Source organism: Antechinus flavipes, chromosome 3 (assembly GCF_016432865.1).
Source record: "Antechinus flavipes isolate AdamAnt ecotype Samford, QLD, Australia chromosome 3, AdamAnt_v2, whole genome shotgun sequence".
NCBI classification, from domain to species: Eukaryota; Metazoa; Chordata; class Mammalia; order Dasyuromorphia; family Dasyuridae; genus Antechinus; species Antechinus flavipes.
The window spans coordinates 378,624,197-378,643,017 of NC_067400.1; the positions used below are offsets into that span (position 1 = coordinate 378,624,197).

The 18,821-nt window shown below is 35.8% G+C and overlaps 1 protein-coding gene across 2 annotated transcripts in view; it reads left to right on the top strand.

The window, feature by feature from the left end:
- The first annotated feature begins 10,128 nt into the window (after positions 1 to 10,128).
- LYPD6 (LY6/PLAUR domain containing 6) overlaps positions 10,129 to 18,821 on the top strand; it is a 155,040-nt gene continuing 146,347 nt past the window's right edge. The window contains exon 1 of one of the 2 annotated variants that reach the window (XM_051985853.1): positions 10,129 to 10,243. The gene's annotated coding sequence lies outside the window, so the exon portion shown is untranslated. The remainder of the gene's footprint in view (positions 10,244 to 18,821) is intronic. The other variant, XM_051985854.1, reaches the window with a different exon arrangement.

An 18,821-nucleotide genomic window follows, 5' to 3' on the forward strand; every position in this document is an offset into this window, starting at 1 on the left:
AGAAAAGTTAAATGATTGCTCTGTGGTCACAAAGCTATGAAAGACTGAAGTGGGGATTGAATTCAGATTTTTAAATTTTCAAATCAAGCTTTATTTCCATTCTATCATGTCAGTCTGTGACAAGTATTTTGTATAAAATGTAAAATTGGTCATTAACTGAACAGCTTACAATTGCATGATATACTCTCTCCAAGAAGTATTTTAGAGAAGTTCTCTATATTCCTCCCCCAAGTAGCACATAAACTCACATACATAATATTGTGCAATATAAATCACCTTGGAAGGCAGATTTAAAAAACTTACATATTGCTGAACTTATTGCCCGTGAAACATACTCCTCTTTGGGAATTACCTTCAGAGCCAGTTTATAAGCTACACAAGAAAATCAGCCTTGTTTTATAGTCACACTTCATTGTTGACCCAAATGATATTACCAGGCCTGTTTATCTGCCCTTATTCACTGAATTTGGCTCTGAAAAGACCTTTTGGTTATTTTCAAAAATTAAATCCACCCTTAAACCCATAGATTTGCCACTGCTGAGCCCATTCAAAAGAAAAATTCAGAACATATTTTTAGACAGGTCAACCTTGTTCAAATGAGTATATAGCATCCCAGGGTGATTACTCTTTAAAGGATAATATGCATTTGGTTGCATAAATTCAGTATATATGCTAAAAACCAACCACAATACTTTATAGTAGATCTATTTATATTTTACATTCTAAAATTCAAATTTGTTAAAAAAAAAACCCTATACACATTTATGTCTGTCTGTGTATGAGAGAAAGAGTGAAATTTCGTGGAATGATAAACTTCACAGTTGAAAGAGATCATGATCCAATGTGGAGTTTTTTTTGTAAAGATTCTGGAATGGTTTGCCATTTCCTTCTCAGCTCATTTTATAAATGAGGAGACTGAGGCAGTCAGGGTTAAGTGATTTGCCCAGCATTACATAGTTAGTTAATGTCGGAGCTAGAGTTGCACTTAGGAAGATAAGTCTTCCTGACTGCATAATCTATCTACCTCGTTGTTCATGAGAAAGACCATAAAGGTCATCTAATCCATTCTTTTTGAGAAGTATGAATCCCTTCCACAATAACCCTAATATTCCATTTTATGCAAAGTACTTTCAGTGTTTGGAAGCTCACTGCCTTTACAAGGTTACAAATTCTACTTTTGAGGCAGTTCTAACTATTAGAAAATTAGAAAATATCCCCTTAAAACTTCCATCCCCTTGTACTGTTTTGATCCATTGGTAGTAAAACCAGCATAAATCCATTTCCCTTTCCAAATAATAACCAATTAAGTATTTAGCGACAACTATGTCTCTCCTAGTTTTCTAGGCTAATCATTCCAAGTATTTTCATTATTTATTTAGAGTTCAAATCATTCTGGTTACCTTTCTCAAGAAGCATTTGTCAATGTGTGAAAGTGGTGTACCTTGATGCTTAAGATGTAGTTTTTAGTTTAACCTGATCAGAAGACAGTAAAATCAGTCAACTAATCAGTCAGTCAACAATCATTTATTAAGGGCTTATGTGTTAAGGCACTATGCTAAGTCCTAATGATACAAAGGCAAATCCTTTGCTCTGCCCTTAAGGAGCTCACACTGTAATATAGAAGACAATATTAAAGTGCAAAATATATATGCTGCAAATATAAAGTAAACTCAGAAGCAAGATACTATAATCAGAGAAGAGAAAGGGAAAACTTTGTGAGAAGCCTCTGCAAAAGATGAAATTTGAACCAAGTCTCTAGGGAAGTTGAGAGGCGGGGTGATGTTGGAGAACATTGTAGTCATGAGTTTTAGCAAATGCAGAGTCATGGAGTGAGGAGATAGAAGTGTTCTATGTGAGGAACAACAAGAGAAAAAAAATGCATATATATATATATATATATATATATATATATATATATATATTTCTGGGTCACAGAAGTATAAGAAAAGGAATAAATTGCAAGAAGGCTAAAAAGGTAGGAAGGGACCATGTTATAAAGGACTTTAAAAGAGGATTTTATATGTCACATTAGACTTAATAGGGAACCACTGGAGTTTTTTCAATGGGAGGATGACATGGTCAGATCATTACTACCCTTGCCTTTGCACATTACATTCGTAGTAATTGTCATCCATCAATACAAATGATAATAAGAGTGAACTAGAGAGCTTTTATGAAATTGTACTAGTTTCTTCTTGAATCTAAAGCTTATCTTTTCTTTTTAAAATTCATTTCATTTACTTCTTTAGTTCTAAATTCCTTTTCTCATGCATCTCCCATCCCAATTCATTGAAAAAGCAGGAAAAATAAAAGACTGTTACATATATGTATACGCAAGAAAAACAAGATCTCATATTAAGTATATATAAAAAAATACTTCAATCTTCACTGAATCCATCAGCTCTCTAACTAGAGGTAAATTGATTAATGTTTCATTCTGCATCCTCTGGAATTGTGGTTGATGATTATGTTGATGAGTTCCTAAGTCTTTCAAAATTGTCTTTACAATATTGTTGCAATTGAACAAATTGTTCTCCTGGTTCGCTTCACTTTATATCAATACATATGTCTTCTCAAATTTCTTTTCGTACTTTCATAATTTCTTATAGCAAAATATTATTTCATGACATTCTAAGCCATAACACCCATAACATATGTATGTATGTATACACACATATACCCATATTCACTTTTTCATTGATGGATATTCCTTCAGTTTCCTATTTTAAAAATCATTATAAAGAATGTCTATACATATTTTTGTACACACTTCCTTTGACCTCTTTGGGAGTATAGATCTAGTAAGAGGGATGCAATTTAATAGTTTTTTCAGGCTGGGGTTGCATAGTTCCAAATTGCTTTCCAGAATAGATGGACCAATTCACAATACTACCATCAGTGAATTAATGTACCTCTTTCCACACAGTTTTTCAAGAATTTGTCATTTCTCCTTTTTATCAATATTGCTAATCTAATAGGTATGAAATGGTACCTCAAAGTTGTTTTAATTTGCATTTCACTAGTTATTGGTAATTTAGAATATTTTTTTCAGATGACTATTGGTATTTTAGATATCTTCCTCTTTAAAGTGCCTTTTCAGATCTTTGATCATTTATCAATTGGGGGATGGCTCTTATAAATTTTATTCAGTTTGCTACATATTTTAGAAATGAGGACTTTATCAGAGAAACTTGAGAAAACATTTCCCCCAATTTCCTACTTCTCTTCTAATTTTGCTTGTATGAAAACTTTTATAATTTTCCAAGTGTCCATTTAACCTCTTGTAAACCTCTCTATTTCATTTGATCATGAACTTTCCCTTTATTTACAGATTTTACAAGTCATTTCTTTTATGTTATAATAATTTGTTTAGGATATTATACTTTAAGTTTAAACCATGTACCTTTTTGGAACTTGCTTTAATAAATAGTATAAGAGATTGGTCTATACCTAATTTTTACTGGAAAACTTTCCAGTTTTCCCAATAGCTTTTGTTGAATAGTGAGTTCTTATTCCAGTATCTGAAGGAGGTCCATCTTTTAAACAAAATATATTTTTCCTGTAATTTTATATGGCTCTATATTTTCCAATGATCGAGTATGGCTTTATATTCAATAGACACAGAATACAACAGTGTCTGAAAATTTAAATTGTAGGCTACCCAAACATCAGTAGAAAGATTAATTATAGATATGAGTAGAGTTCACCAAATAGGCAACAAAAAATCATATAGGATTCCTTGCAGCATAAAAGATGTCATTATAGAGGTGTGCAACTAGAAAAAGACATGTGAAGGTTATGTAGTGAGAGGGGAGAAAATTGAAAGAAAAACCCATAAAATACATATAGATCAAGAAGGAGATTCCCCAACACATTGGGTGGCCTCCTTGTGAAAGATACATATGACATCACAAAACTTACAGTACAATTTTATATTTTAGTAGCTTAAAATATTCTAAAATTTTGGGGGAGACTCTGTATAGGAAGATATTTCAAGAGCACCAGACATTGTAAAAGCTTGAATTACATAGTCTGCACTGTTGGAAGAAGTACATATCTTGATAGACCCTAAATGCACCAAAGTCCTAAAGTGATGAAGCAAATCTGTGAAAAATTGAATTAGCTTTTTTAGGCACAGCCCCATTACAACACTCTCATATTGATCTTGAACTCCATTAAACCCCTAATTCTTTTTCCCATTAATGGCTGTTACTCCAGGCTGTTCCTTTCTTAAGATGTACAGTTACACTAAGATCCTAGAGACTATTTTAAATAAATGGTTTTTTTTTTTTGGTATGTAACCAAAGCTTAGTATGGTATTTTATATATGGTAGACATATATATTTGTTTGTGGCATAAATGAATGAATGTCAAAAATTGTTTTAAAAATTATCTTGCTGAATTTCTTTTGGTAAATCTACCTTCATTTTGATTTTTAACTTGTCCAACAGTTTTCTTCTTGGTTCCATTTTTAATATTTGTTTTTGATAATACATCTTTCCTTCCTCTCTTGTTTATATCCTTTAAAAATCTGAGCTTATTGGAAAGCTCTCTGTACAACCATATTGATCTCTTTATATCCCACCTTGAAACTGTATAGCCAAAATTTACATTTTGTAGAGTCTTCAATACCTCTTAAATCATTTTTTAGGAAGTCTGTTCATTGGTTCAGGTCTATCTTTCCTCTGAAGATTTTGAAAGGTTTTGTTTTCCAAAAATCTATAGCATAACTATCCTTAGCACCCCCTTTCTTTGCCATTACAAATTTTGAGATGTCATGTTCCCTTTTCCCCAAGATGCCTATCACTTATACAAATCAGTTTTTCCTTTCTGGTTAGAAAGAAAGTCCAGAGTAGTAGTTCCCTTCATGGCTTCTTTAATTTTACAAATGATGAAATTATTGACAGATTGAGTTAAAAGTTTATCAAATATTCTGCTTTTAGTGGAATGAGACTTCCAGCACATGCCCTAATTTCTGAAGTTCTCTTTCATTATTATGTCTTTCCTCTGAGCCAATTTTGTAATTTGTATGAAGAAATAAAACAACCATTTCCTTTTTCTCTCTGGACAAGTTTATAGTATATGCCCACAGTGATAGCACTTTTCTCCTTTTGTCCTCCTCTAAATATTCTCTGTTGTGATTCTTCATTCAAAGTTTTATAATGGTGTATATCATCCTTCAATCTGCAAACACGCTCTCCTTTTGACATTAGGGAACATAGCAACATTGGTTTAGAGAGTAAATTCTTTTGAAAAACTTCATGGAAGAGGATAATAGAAAGTTACAAGCAGTATTGCATCATAATACTAAAAGAAGTAAAAGGAAATGCATTGAAAATATGTTTTTAAGAAATTTTATCTAAACTTTCATGACCACACACAAAAATTTAAATATAGTATTGAGAACTAAATAAGCAGTATCATCAAAATTAAGCAAGAACAACAAAAAAATAACATAGCATCAAGCAAAGCCAAAGAAAAGAGGAAAGAAAAACAAATTTGCAGAAAGCTTTGTGAGGGATGTGACTAATTCAGATTATTCTAAGAGCATTTAAATATGAAACCAGAAGCAAGATAACAAATAGATAGATAATGGAACTATTCATTCCAGCATTTTTGTAACAAACTACTTTGTTCATCAGGACAGTGCAGGACAGTACAAACCAGGATTCATATATTTCTGTTCCTGATAGACTCTATGAAAAAGTAGGAAAGATACTAAAGATGATGAAGATGTGAAGAGTAGATTATTTGTACTGGCAATCTAAGACTGAGGTGACACAATTTTGAGAATGTTGAAGGATGCAATCTCAAGATACTAGAAGACAAGAAGGTGCCAATTGATTGGTAAAACTTAGAGAATATTATTACAGAAAAGTCAGTTGAGAGGACATCAGTAACTACCAGCACTTATTTTCTCATCTCTGTGAAATCTCTATGAGAATGATCTAGAAATATATATCTTAATAAAAATAGGAGAAATGATTAGGCAAGTTTTTAAAAAATAATGCTTTACACATTGTTAAAGATCTACAATAGACTACAAGGTACAAAAAAGAAAAAGAGAGAGAGAGACACCATTGTGTTTCTTGTTTGTTCTTCATTTTCAAATAGGTCCAATGACATTTGAAGAGTGTTTTGAATTGTACGTGATTTGGATTTAAATAAGGTAGAACTGGTCAGTCATCACCCTTGCTCTCTCCTCCAGAAACATTGAAGTCCATTGGTAAGATGAAAATCTAAACTGGGCAATTGATTGTTTAAAAAAAAAAAAAGAAGAAGAAGCATTTGATTAAATATAGCAAAAGGTACTCTACAACCTGAATATTTTGAGACTATTAAGGTTCCTTAATAATTGCAATCACAATAACATTTTTTACAATCTTGATCGTCAATATTAAGTGGGACACATAACAAGAAAGTGTGTGCTTGCCAAAAATGTGTGCTACTGTTAAGAAGAATGTCTAGTAGAGTCTAAATGGAGTAGAACTTTAATATAGATGGTTGAGATCTTCTAGAAGCTCCTGTTTGCAGCTGACATCCTAATTTAATTACACTCCAGAATACTACTCAGTTTCCTAAATGAGATCCACAATCACTCAGAAAGGTCAACTTCATGATCTACATTGAAAAAACAAGTGGCTAAAGAATGTCTTTTATCTAGACTATAATTAATAAGCAGTTGATTAGACTGCCTACTGAAAATCCATTAGCATGTAGCTCTTAAATCAGAACTACAGAGGAACAAGATCTAGGCCCAAAATTAAACAGAAGGAAGACAGTTGGCTCTATTCTATTTGGGAAATTGTGTTGTTCTTTTAAGGATTTCAGGTTGATCTCTGAAGGAAAAAATCCAATTTTTAAAAACCATCATTCTCCTGGTAATGTGTAATGGCTTCAAGTCATGGAGTAGCTCATTTCTCAGAAAACAAAATTTTCAGCAATTCAAAAGGTCAATTTAAATATGCATGATGGGATTAAATAGGCTGAAGAATATTACCAACAATGTATGCAAATATTAATGTATAAAATATCATCTAGGAGATGTATGAGTAGGTCAATCATTTAGGGAGAACACTAATAAGCATCCCCTCCAACTGCCCTATAAGTATATATGCATGCAATGTTGAAAGATGTAGAGAAAAGTTTTGGGTGAACTACCCATTCCCCACTACCATAAGAGTATATTTATAGAGTTTCAGGAAGAAAGAAGGAAGGCATGGGTAAGTTTTGTTCTATAACATTAGAATCTATATCTAGAAGATCACAATCCATTGAAACATTAAAGAAACATGAAGTACACCACAAAATTCTTCTTCATAGCCTCCTCTACTAGGTTTTTTTTTGTTTTTTTTTTGTTTTTGAATAAAGTATTTTCTTCTCTTGCCATATTCTAGCTATAAATCCTAACCCATGATCTCAGCAATATCAGTATTCTTTGTGTTAAATTTTCCTGTTTATTGCTTAAGCGCTGTATTTTATTGCTTGTGATCTAGAGATATGCATGTGTATATAAACACACATATGCAAACACATATATGTAACCCCTTCCCACAAGATCATATATATGTATGTGAAAATGTAGTATGTATATATGTCTTTGCTTGAATGAAAGGTGAAAGAATAATGTCTATGTTCTGACTTTTTAAAGAATAAAAAAGAGATCACAGTCAAGATAGAAGAAATAATTCATGGATGGAGTCAGAAAGAAAAGAGATTTTAAGGAGTCAAAGTGGCAACAACACTAATGACAAGCAATTAAACACAAAGAAAAAAGGTAAGAATGAAAAATTCAGAACTCTTAGAGTTAGAGCTCTTATGGTTTACATATCTTCTTCCTTTCCAAGTATGAGAGAAGTATTAGTGTTTTTAAATATTTTAGAGGAATATTTAAATATATGTAGGTATGTAGAAATAAAGGAAAGGTGAGAGAAATATTTGTGCACTAATAATACCTGTACCCATGTATATATGTGCACGGAGGAATATGTATATGTATATATACATATTCATAAATATGTATATTTATGTATAAATGTTTGTTTATATAGATATACCTCACTGTGTATGTGTGTATATGTGCATGGAAATATATGTATATATACATACATTTATATATACATGTGTATATGTATTTACATACAATTGTAGAACCCTTCCAATAATTACACTTCATTCTTTTATGACCAAAGAACTATAAGTATTTGTAGGTAGGCTGTATAATTTTGTCCATAGTCTGATAATACAACAAAAATTTTCATCTGTAGGAAACTAATTGAGCCTTTGAGGAAGGATATCCTTAATTTTGGCTTCATTAGTCCTATGACCCTGAGGTAATAATTCTTTCCTACTCTCACCTTAATCCTATGTAAGACATTGAACATGCACTAGATTACAAGCCCCTGGTTTCAGTGAGCTTCTATTTTAATACATTGTATTTATTGCAAGTTATTAGGAGTCCAAAGAATCAAAGAATTGTGTTTTTATGTGGAAGAATTTTGCTTTTTCTTCTTAGGAAGGTTGACTCTAACTTATTTCATAAATTTTAGGAACAAGGGGAAAATATTGCCATATTTAAGGACAAACAGAGGGCCAAAAGGTTAAAAAAGAGTCCCGGTCTTGCGAAAAGTCTCAGCTCTGCCTCTTATTGGCTGTGGATCTTGGGCAAAAGAACTTCCTGGTCTCAGTTTCCTCTTTTGTAAAATGAGGAGTTGGACTCCAAAGCCTTTGCAGTTGTGCTGTTTTATATTCTGTGGCTGGTAAAAGAGAGAATGTTTTCCTCCATAAATGAAGTAAATAGTTTAAAGAATCGAATAAATAAGTGAACTGCTGAGTTCTCTGACTGCCACTCAACCCAGCCAACCGTAGGTCTAACCTTCTTTGCACTGGCCTTCCTCCAGCTTTCAGTTTTCCCCAGTCAGTTTCTTCAGGGAATTTAATCCAGCCCTTCCCTAAAACTTTGTACTAGCCTCGCTAGGGTTTATTAGCTGGGTGGGGCAGGGTAAGGGATCTGGTTAGTTCCACCAAGATCCTCAATATCTCTTAGAGTTTTCTGTTCAGATACGACTAAACTATATGGACTCTGGATTCTATCCTGGCAAGCTGGGGAAAAAGAAAAAAAAAAAATTTCCAACATTCAGGCGAGAATCAGCTCAGCGCGAGAAGGTTGTGCCACTTTTATTTGGAGGAGAGCTGTGTGTGGCCTCCGGGGAGGCGGGAAGAAGAAAGTAAGCACGAGAATAGCTATTGCCTCTGCCCCCAACTGCTAGTTTCCTAATGTATGGATGCTTTCCATCGCTCTCCTGCCATCACCCCTTCCCAAACAAATACACCGCGTCCCATCACTTCCACATGATTATTGCAAAAATAAACTGGCCTTGACCGTGCCCCCGGTCTCTACAATTGGAACTGCTTCCTCCACATGAACTCTTCTCTGTTTAGTGAATTTTACTTATCCCAATTTAAGTGAATCTGGGATTTCATCAAGTCCCTGTTTCTCAAACCACTGGTTTCCTTGACGGTCTGTGGTTTTCCTGATGCTCAGCTGTTTCCCAAGGATTCCCAAAGGCACTTAGTTGAGGTAGTGAGTGGAGATAGTCTCCGCACAGGAAGGAGTAATGCAACCTGAGAAAACAGTGCTATAAATAAAAGCTCACTGGGAACTGCCTCCCAGGGAAGGTCCCATGATCCATTCTCTTTCGGCAGGACAGGCTCTGCAGTCTGACCCTAGATGCTACAGTGCATGCCAAGAGAATGGTCCAAAGCCATTTAACTCACCTTGAAACCCTTCCCCTGACTACCCCGGGACTCAGAGGCTTAAAGAGTTCTCAGCCCACAAGCTTGAGTTTACTTTGATTTCCCCAGCTGACTATTCAGGAGTTGCATTTTGTTGGCTCGGGCCAATAAGAAAGCCCGGTGGTGGGCTCGGCTTCTCCAGCCGTTTGCCGATTGGTCCGGAGCACCGAGAGGCTGGAAAGCTGGCCAGCTGAAGGTTCCATCGCTGGAAGTAGGGGGCGAAGTGGGAGTGACAGCGCGTGCCCCTTGCAGCCCCCCACCCTCTCCTCCCGCGCCCTCCCTCCCGACTCCTTTCCCCTCCTCTTCACTCCCCCTCCCCTTCTCTCCCCTCCCGGCCTCCGGCCGCGCGCTGGCTGGGCTCCGCATTGCACACTCTGGGGGAACCGCAGTGTGCATTCGTGGGATGGGGCAGCGGGTTGCTGGAAGCTGGAACCGAAGCGTGGCTTTGGTAAGTAAAAGCGTCTTAACCTAGGGAAGCGCCAAAGCAATAAGGGTCAGTTCAAATTGTCCGGGCTAATATGGGACTTCGACTAGGTACCTGGACTGCTCGGATCCTTTCGGTCATTCCGAGCTTTCCTATTTATTGAGATACTTGTCATAGAGAAGCGGGGCTGAAGGGTGTGGGTGTGAGTAAGAGTATTAGGAGGGTGGGGGTGTGTTACCCCTTACTACCTTGCGCTTACCCCTTGCCTCTCTGCTGGGACACAACGCCCGGTAGAGAGCGCGCTGTCAGAATAAGTAGAAAGGGGTGTGTGTGTGTGTGTGTGTGTGTGTGTGTGTGTGTGTGTGTGTATGTGTGTATGTGAGAGAGAGAGAGAGAGAGAGAGAGACAGAGAGAGAGACAGAGAGACAGAGAGAGACAGAGAGAAAGAGAGAGAGAGTGAGAGTGACAGAGAGAGAGAGAGAGAGAATATGAATGAATTAGAAGTTGCAGAAATTGTGGTGAGGAGATTGAATGTAAATCCTTAGGAGTTGCCAAGTTCAAAGCTCGAGGCAGAGATTTCCCCCCAGGGCAATTTAGAGCTTTCCTATTGTACATGTGTGCCCCTTAGTAACTCCAGCTGGAGAGTTTTCCTCGAGATAGTCTATGAGGCAGTCCACATGTTGCTGCAAAGGTGTCCTAGTGTGGCAGTGCCAAAAGGCAGTGCACACCAAAGCGTCTTGCTTTCTCTCGAGGAGGAAAAAGCCCCCAAATAAACATTGGATGTCCTTCAATCCCTGGAAGGTACACTGAGCACGCCCCAACAGGAGCTCTTGTAGCTCTGAGCCAAGATCCCATTTAATTTAAAACACAAATAGTTCGTCTTGGTTTGACATGGACACTTCTTTCTCTCTTTTAACAGTTCGTTTCTGGGTCTCGTTTAAACAAACCGTGGTTAACTCTCTCTCCCTGCCTGCCTGGCTGGCTCTGTCTTCTCCACCCTCTTCTGTTATGGGTTAGAAACTTGTATAACGTGCCTGCTGATTGTTCCCTGGACATAGAGTCCTTTACACACCATTTGTGTTCTTTGCACTCTGTCAGTATCCAGAACAATGGCTCCTTCGCTTTAAAGTGTTCTAAGTGGATCCGGCTCCCCAGAGCAGCCAATGTAGTATATAGCCGCGTCCGGGTACATCTGTCTTCTCAGAATTGCAGGCTTTCCTAGATAGTTTAAAAGTGTTATGGTTTCAGTGGCAAACCTTCTATAGAGACCATGGTTAGAATAGCATTAACCTGCCAGGGCACATGACATAAAGAATGTTAAGCTTTCTCGCTCTGGTAACCTGCCCAAGGTGTGACCTCCAAAATTCAATTTTCTTTGTGGGAGGTTGGGGGAGCTTAGATACTCTGGGGAAATGCTTTTTTTCTTGTTAAATTGGCTCTCAGTGACATATATTCTCTTCTGTTGTGGTCTGGCCATTGCAGATGCTGTTATATTATTAGAGAGAGTCCCTTAGAGCCTTATTACATTTTCTTCAGCAGAGACCTAGTGTTTTTTTTTTTTTCCAATTGAATCTCTACCTCATTTCTCAAATACTGCAGACATTAATGGTTACTGTATCTGTGCACACGTGTGCTAAGTTTGCTAAAGATATTTGTGCAATCGTCCATGAAATGACTTAATACACATTTATGTTAAACCCATTTAAATGTAAAATGCTTATCCGTTTTCAATTTTCGTTTCCATACTGTCAAAAGGCACTGGGTTACAACAGGACTTAAGAGCTTTCACTATTAAAACACAGGTTTCCCACAACTTCAGGTCAGTCATAGTAATGTAGAAATCTATAGTTATGTGTACATTATAATGATTGTTATGCAAATATTAGTTGTTTTCTTTATTTTAAAATGCTAGAATCTTCCAAGGCAGGAAGATAGATACTTTTTTTGAAGGTAATTTGTGAATCTATTTTTTCTCTAAATAATGAAGGCTTAAAATAATACACCATCAAGGCCAACTATGGACAAAATTACCAAGTAGGTGAGTGTATTTTTGGCACCCTTCTTCTCCTCTCCTCTTCTGAAGAGTCTCCTTCTTGTTCTTTCTCCCCAGTCTAGAGTAAGATGAAACTTACTTTTAGTTGTCAGCTAATCTCCACTGAGGCAGCAGCCTGGAATGTTTAAAAGAGTGACCTGGGTTTATAAGCCATTTTAGTAAGGCATTCTTGAAGATTTAAGACCCCAAAGATTGATAGATCATTGTTGGAATTTTAACAAAATTTGGGGGAGATAATTTGAAACAGAGAGGCTTGAATTATGGTAAGAATCCAACTAATGATATTTTCCTCATTCTTCAATTCATTTTTATGGGCTTAATTCTTAGCCTACATAAACATTGGCTCCACTTGTTTAATAAGGACAATGAATTAATAAGTAAATACTGAAACGTTCTATGAGCAGAATACCCACTTATCAAAAGTCATAAAATCTTCAGTAGTTCATAGATGAAGTCAAGATAACAAATTGATCAGATGAGTTAAGGGAAAATTATATTTGTATTACACAGCTCATATTGTCTGGATAGCATATAATTGTATAAAGAAACATCATTTGCAAATTTACTTTTGGAGAATTACCTTTTATTGGATATATAAATATAGATATAAAACATACCCATCTCTATATATGTAAACATGTATGTATATGTAGGTATTTGTGTATATATATATATGTGTGTGTGTGTGTGTGTGTGTGTGTGTGTGTGTGTGTGTGTGTGTTTATGCACAGAAAAATGAACCGAATTGGCTTTGAGACTGAGTATGTCATATAACATGTTAATATACCTTAGATCCTTACCAGCAGCACATCCCTGGGCAAATTATTTAGCCTCTCTGAGCCTTAATTTCCTTATTGTAAAACTGAAATAATTAATGACAATAATAATAATAAACAGTTATATGATGCTTAAATTATTAATTCATTTGATATTCACAACAACTCTGGAATATAGGTACTGTTATTATCTCCATTTTACAGATGAGGACACTGCAGCAAACATTAGTTAAGTGACTTGCTCTAGGTCATTCAGCTAGTAAATGTCAAAGGTCACATTTGAACACAAGATCTTCCTGACTCCAAGCAGTCCAGCCCTTTATCACTTGTACCACCTAACTGCCAAGTGTTGTTGTGAGCCTCAAATTAGATAATATATAGGAGACCTTTGTCAGACTTAAAGAGATTTTTAATGAAGGCTCCTAGTACTATGATAATAGTAATAATGATAATAACAGGAAATTTCAGCAATCCATAGAGAGTTCCCAAGGGACTTTAGATGCTCTGTATCTCAATCTTGTAACAGTTAGGTAGAGTAGTAAATATAGCATTAGACTTGGAATTGGGAATACTAATCTTGAATTTAAATTTCACCTCAAGCATTTATCAGCTGGGTGACTTTGGGCAAGTCACTTAAACATGTTTGCCTCAATAATCTCATCTGTAAAATGAACTGGAGAAGGAAATGGCAAACCAGACCAATATCTTTGCCAAGAAAACCCCAAATGGGACCAAGAAGAGTTAGAAATAATTGAACAATAACTACAAGACTCAGTATTGTACCAAAGGAAAAAAAACATAAGGCACACAAACATCAATAATTTGCACATGTAATATATGTAGTAATAGCTCAAAGCATGTGAATGTAGTTCTCTGACTTCAAAATCTAGTGTTTTTGCCAAAACCTCTAGATTGGTACAATATTTCATCAAGATGATTATTTCTTCTATTAGATTTTGCAAATGTCAAAGAAAAGAATATATTCAACTTGGTGTTGAATAGTTGTGACTTGATACAGGAATCCATTGTCAATGAATGTAAGAAGAATCATAGGACAACTAAATAGGACATTCTAATTTGTGAGGAAAAACTAAAGGACTTCACGAAGTGTTTGGTTTTGGCAGAGGTTACTATATGAAAGAATGTTAAGGAAAAGACTGAAATGAATTTAAAAAAAACTTCTGAAATAGCTATATATAGTGTCTATATGATATCACCTTATCAGAAGCCTAGTTTTAATAAAAAGACTAAGCAGCAGAAAGCAAAGAAACCCCACATCCAAATTATTAAATGAAAATATCAATTCTATGTTTAACTGGGAAAACATGGCTAGACAGTAGTGAATAAGAAAAAGATGTAAGCTCGATGTGAGGTTGTAGTGATCAAAGACAAAACAATATTTATAACAGAAGTATAAGTGCAGAATTCAGGGCAAAGGAGGTTATAGTCTTATTTTCCTCTGCATTGATAGGGTCACTTCCAAAGTGTGGAGTTCAGTTCTCAGAGCTACATTCATATGGGTTATTTTTAAACCAAGGCATCTTCTTCCAGGATGGTGCTGAGATTCAAAACCAGAATAAATAATGATCCATAGCAGAATTGGATATTTAATTTCTATAAGGAAATAAGGTGAAGGAGTGAGGAAGATGGCTATCTTCAATATTTTCTGGCCTGTTATATAAAAGGAAGAATTAGACTTCTGAGTACTCCTAGTAGACAGCTAGGATCAGTGGGTAGAAGTTAGAAGTAGAAGTTTCTATTCAGTATAAGGAAAATCATCCTAACAAATAATTGTCCTTGAAAATGGAATGCTTATCTTGGAAGATAGTGGATTCCAGTCATTGGTGATATGCAAAGAGCACTTGTGAAGGATGTTAGACAGAAGATTCACTTGTCATGAGGTTATACTAAAATATTAGCTATCTCTCATTTGCAAGCATGCTATTGTTACTCATTGCCTGGTACTCTATGTTCCCTTTGTGACCTAACATCTCAGGAATGCTTTCTTCTCTTGTAGAAATCACCAGAAATTTCCCACTAAATTATAGTTATATAGTCATTGTGTTTTCTAATACAGTTACTAAGGTATTGGGGAAACCTTAGGCTAAAGAACACAAACCAGTCTTCCTCTAAATGGATTCATTGTCATATTGAATTCTCATGCACTCACTAGTGCTGATGCTTATAGCCTTCATATGTCTTAGTTCCCTTCACACACAGTGCTTTTGGCCAAGCTCTGACTTTCTCCCACAACCATCAGGGCTCCAAGATCTTGGATACTCTTTCTTTCTTTTTTTTTTTTTAATTTTTATTTAATGATTACTTTATATTGATAACATTATCCCTTGCACTCGTTTCTTTTCCGATTTTTTTCCCCTCCCTCCCTCCACCCCCTCCCCTAGATGGCAAGCAGTCCTTTATATGTTGGATATGTTGCAGTATATCCTAGATACAATATATGTTTGCAGAACAGAACAGTTCTCTTGTTGCATAGGGAGAATTGGATTCAGAAGGTATAAATAATCCGGGAAGAAAAACAAAAATGCAGATAGTTCACATTCGTTTCCCAGTGTTCTTTCTTTGGGTGTAGCTGCTTTTGTCCGTCATTTATCAATTGAAACTTAGTTAGGTCTCTTTGTCAAAGAGATCCACTTCCATCAAAATATGTCCTCATACAATATCGTTGTCGAAGTGTATAATGATCTCCTGGTTCTGCTCATTTCACTTAGCATCAGTTCATGTAAGTCTCGCCAGTCCTCTCTGTATTCATCCTGCTGGTCATTTCTTACAGAACAATAATATTCCATAACATTCATATACCACAATTTACCCAGCCATTCTCCAATTGATGGGCATCCATTCATTTTCCAGTTTCTAGCCACTACAAATAGGGCTGCTACAAACATTTTGGCACATACAGGTCCCTTTCCCTTCTTTAGTATTTCTTTGGGGTATAAGCCCAATAGAAACACTGCTGGATCAAAGGGTATGCACAATTTGATAATTTTTTGGGCATAATTCCAGATTGCTCTCCAGAATGGTTGGATTCGTTCACAACTTGGATACTCTTTCGTTCCCTCCCTCCTCCTTCTTTTTTTCTTTTCCTCTCTTCCTCCCTCTCTCATTCCTTCTCACTACACCAGAAGGGCAGTTTCTATCAAGATGTTTCTAATTCTAAGATCATCAAGATTTTGACACTTCTTAAATACACCTTTGTTATAATTGGTGACTTCAGCAGCTTTGTGCCCTATTTTCCCCACCCATCTATATGCATTTCCCATTCAAATATATGAACTCTTCCTTCCCAAATATATGAGGTCCTTCCCAATTAAAAAAACATCTAATTGTCATGAACTGAAAAAGAAAAGAAAGAAGCATATTTCAAAAAAACAACAACTCAGAAATTGTCCTAGTGAAGAAAAATAGTGAACCCATAAAGGGCAGATCAGATGCAAACTATAAATTAAGGAGGCTAAGATAGAACTGGAGAACTACCTTGTAAGGTATTCCAAAGCCAATAATAAAGGATTTCTTGAATACATCAAAGAGAACTTGATTATCACAATGCAAAAAGGTACACTTAGAGATGAAAAGGAGAAAGCAAAAGCAGTCTTTATGGAGGAAGCTGTTATACACATTCCCACTGTGGAAGCTATTCAATTTTGAGGGGTAAAAAGTTAGAGGCATAGAAACTAAACTTAATTTATAAATTAGGTGCAGTTAAATGATTGTAACCAGATAGCAACTGCTTTTGGTATGAAGCAGGAGTCCTCAAACTACGGCTTGCGGGCCAGATGCGGCAGCTGAGGACGATTATCCCTCTCACCCAGGGCTATGAAGTTTCTTTATTTAAAGGCCCACCAAAAAAGGTTTTTGTTTTTATTATAGTCTGGCTCTCCAACAGTCTGCGGGACAATGAAGTGGCCCCCTATTTAAAAAGTTTGAGGACCCTTGGAAGTATTTTGAAGGAATTATTGACCAAAATTGTGAAAATGTTTGGTTAATATTTATGTAAATCATCATTAAAAACCCTGTTTAGGAGAATCTGCAGACTGCCAACATGATTCCCATCAATAAAAAGAAAAGTTTTGGAGGGGACCAGTTTCACTACAGGACTAAATAGCATCAATAATAGTGGTTAGGTTCATCAAATACTCAAATAAACACGATCTAAGAGGGAAAGGGGAGAGCAACATGAAATCTCTCAGGGAAATATAATCTCTGACTGATGGTCAGCACCCTGAAAACTGAATCCTTTCTGAGCAAGAACCTAGTTAATGAGGAAAATAGATTATATAAATACAACAAATATTTGCTATCCCCATTTTATGGATGAGGGAACCAATATTCAGAAGGTTTAAATGATGTCAGTATGTCCCACAGCTACTAAGACAGATTTTGAATCCAAGTTTTCTAGAACCAATTTCAATGTTCTTACTTTTTATAGTACATTATTAACTATGATAGCAGTCTAAGTGTGACTATATTCTAAGGATAATAAAATTGATTTAAATCCCCTTCATCTTCCCCCTTGTGAATTATTTTACTGAATGTTTGCACATTTTTGTGAAAGAAATATATCCCTGTAAATCACTGAATAATACTTAACTTTGATTAATCAGTGGTCCTTTGATTTCTTTAATGTGTCTTCCCTCCAGTGATACAGATCACATCCCATCTCTGCCTTCTTATACAGCTTTATTCTTATTCTTGTTGTCCCAAGAATCTTCCCTAAAGGGTTCATGCAATATAATATGCCAGGTGATTTTGGATGGCCTACATAACAATGGAGCACTTGGGTTGTCAGGCTCTTAGTTTTGGGGGAGTTTTTGGGTCACATAGCTAGTCCATCTTTTGTTTAATTCTTTAATTTGATAACCTTCTTTATGCTACTTCTGCTCATTTCTTTGTTGGGATTGCATTGTAGCCTACTTACACCCAACACGATCTTCTCCATTGCCCTTTGGGTGAACCTTAGTTTTAATTCTTTGGAGAACTGTGGTATTCCATGACTCATAGCTATCAGCATCATGGGAAGAACCTTGTTAAAAAGATAGGCTTTTGTTTCAGGGAGAAGCTTCAAGTCATTAAAAGTATTAATTGTTTTCCCATCAGCAGTCTAGCCTGAATACCTCCTGTCCCCAGTTCAATTCCAGGCCTAGATTATTGTCCATTTGTACTGCCTGAAACAAGGGAAGACATTTTATATATGAATATGTGAAGTACCTAGGTGTTGAGGTAGATAGAGTACTAGGTCTGATGTCAGAAAGACTCATTTATGTGGGTTCAAATCTGGCTTCCGACACTTAGCTGTGTGATCCCAGGCAATTTATTTACCTCTGTTTAGTTCAGTTTCCTCATCTGTAAAATGAGCTGGAGAATAAAAACACAAACAATTCCAGTAGCTTTGCTAAGAAAACCTCAAATTGGATCATAATGAATCAGATACAACTGAATGTATATATATGTGTGTGTGTGTGTGTGTGTGTGTATACTTACACACAGAGATAGATAAACAGAAATGGGTGTATAGAAAGATAAATCTATACAGAAAGGTAGGTAGATAAATAGAGGATCTAAAGCAGGTCTATTTATAGAGGATCTAAAACAGGTCTTCTTAAACTTTTCCCACTTGTAACCCCTTTTCATCTGAGAAATTTTATGTGATCTAAAAATATAGGTGTATAAGATACAGTTTAGGATGCTGGGTTCTAGTCTATCCATCCTTCATATCATAATCTGGAAAACGCATTCTTCATCCACTTGTTTATTC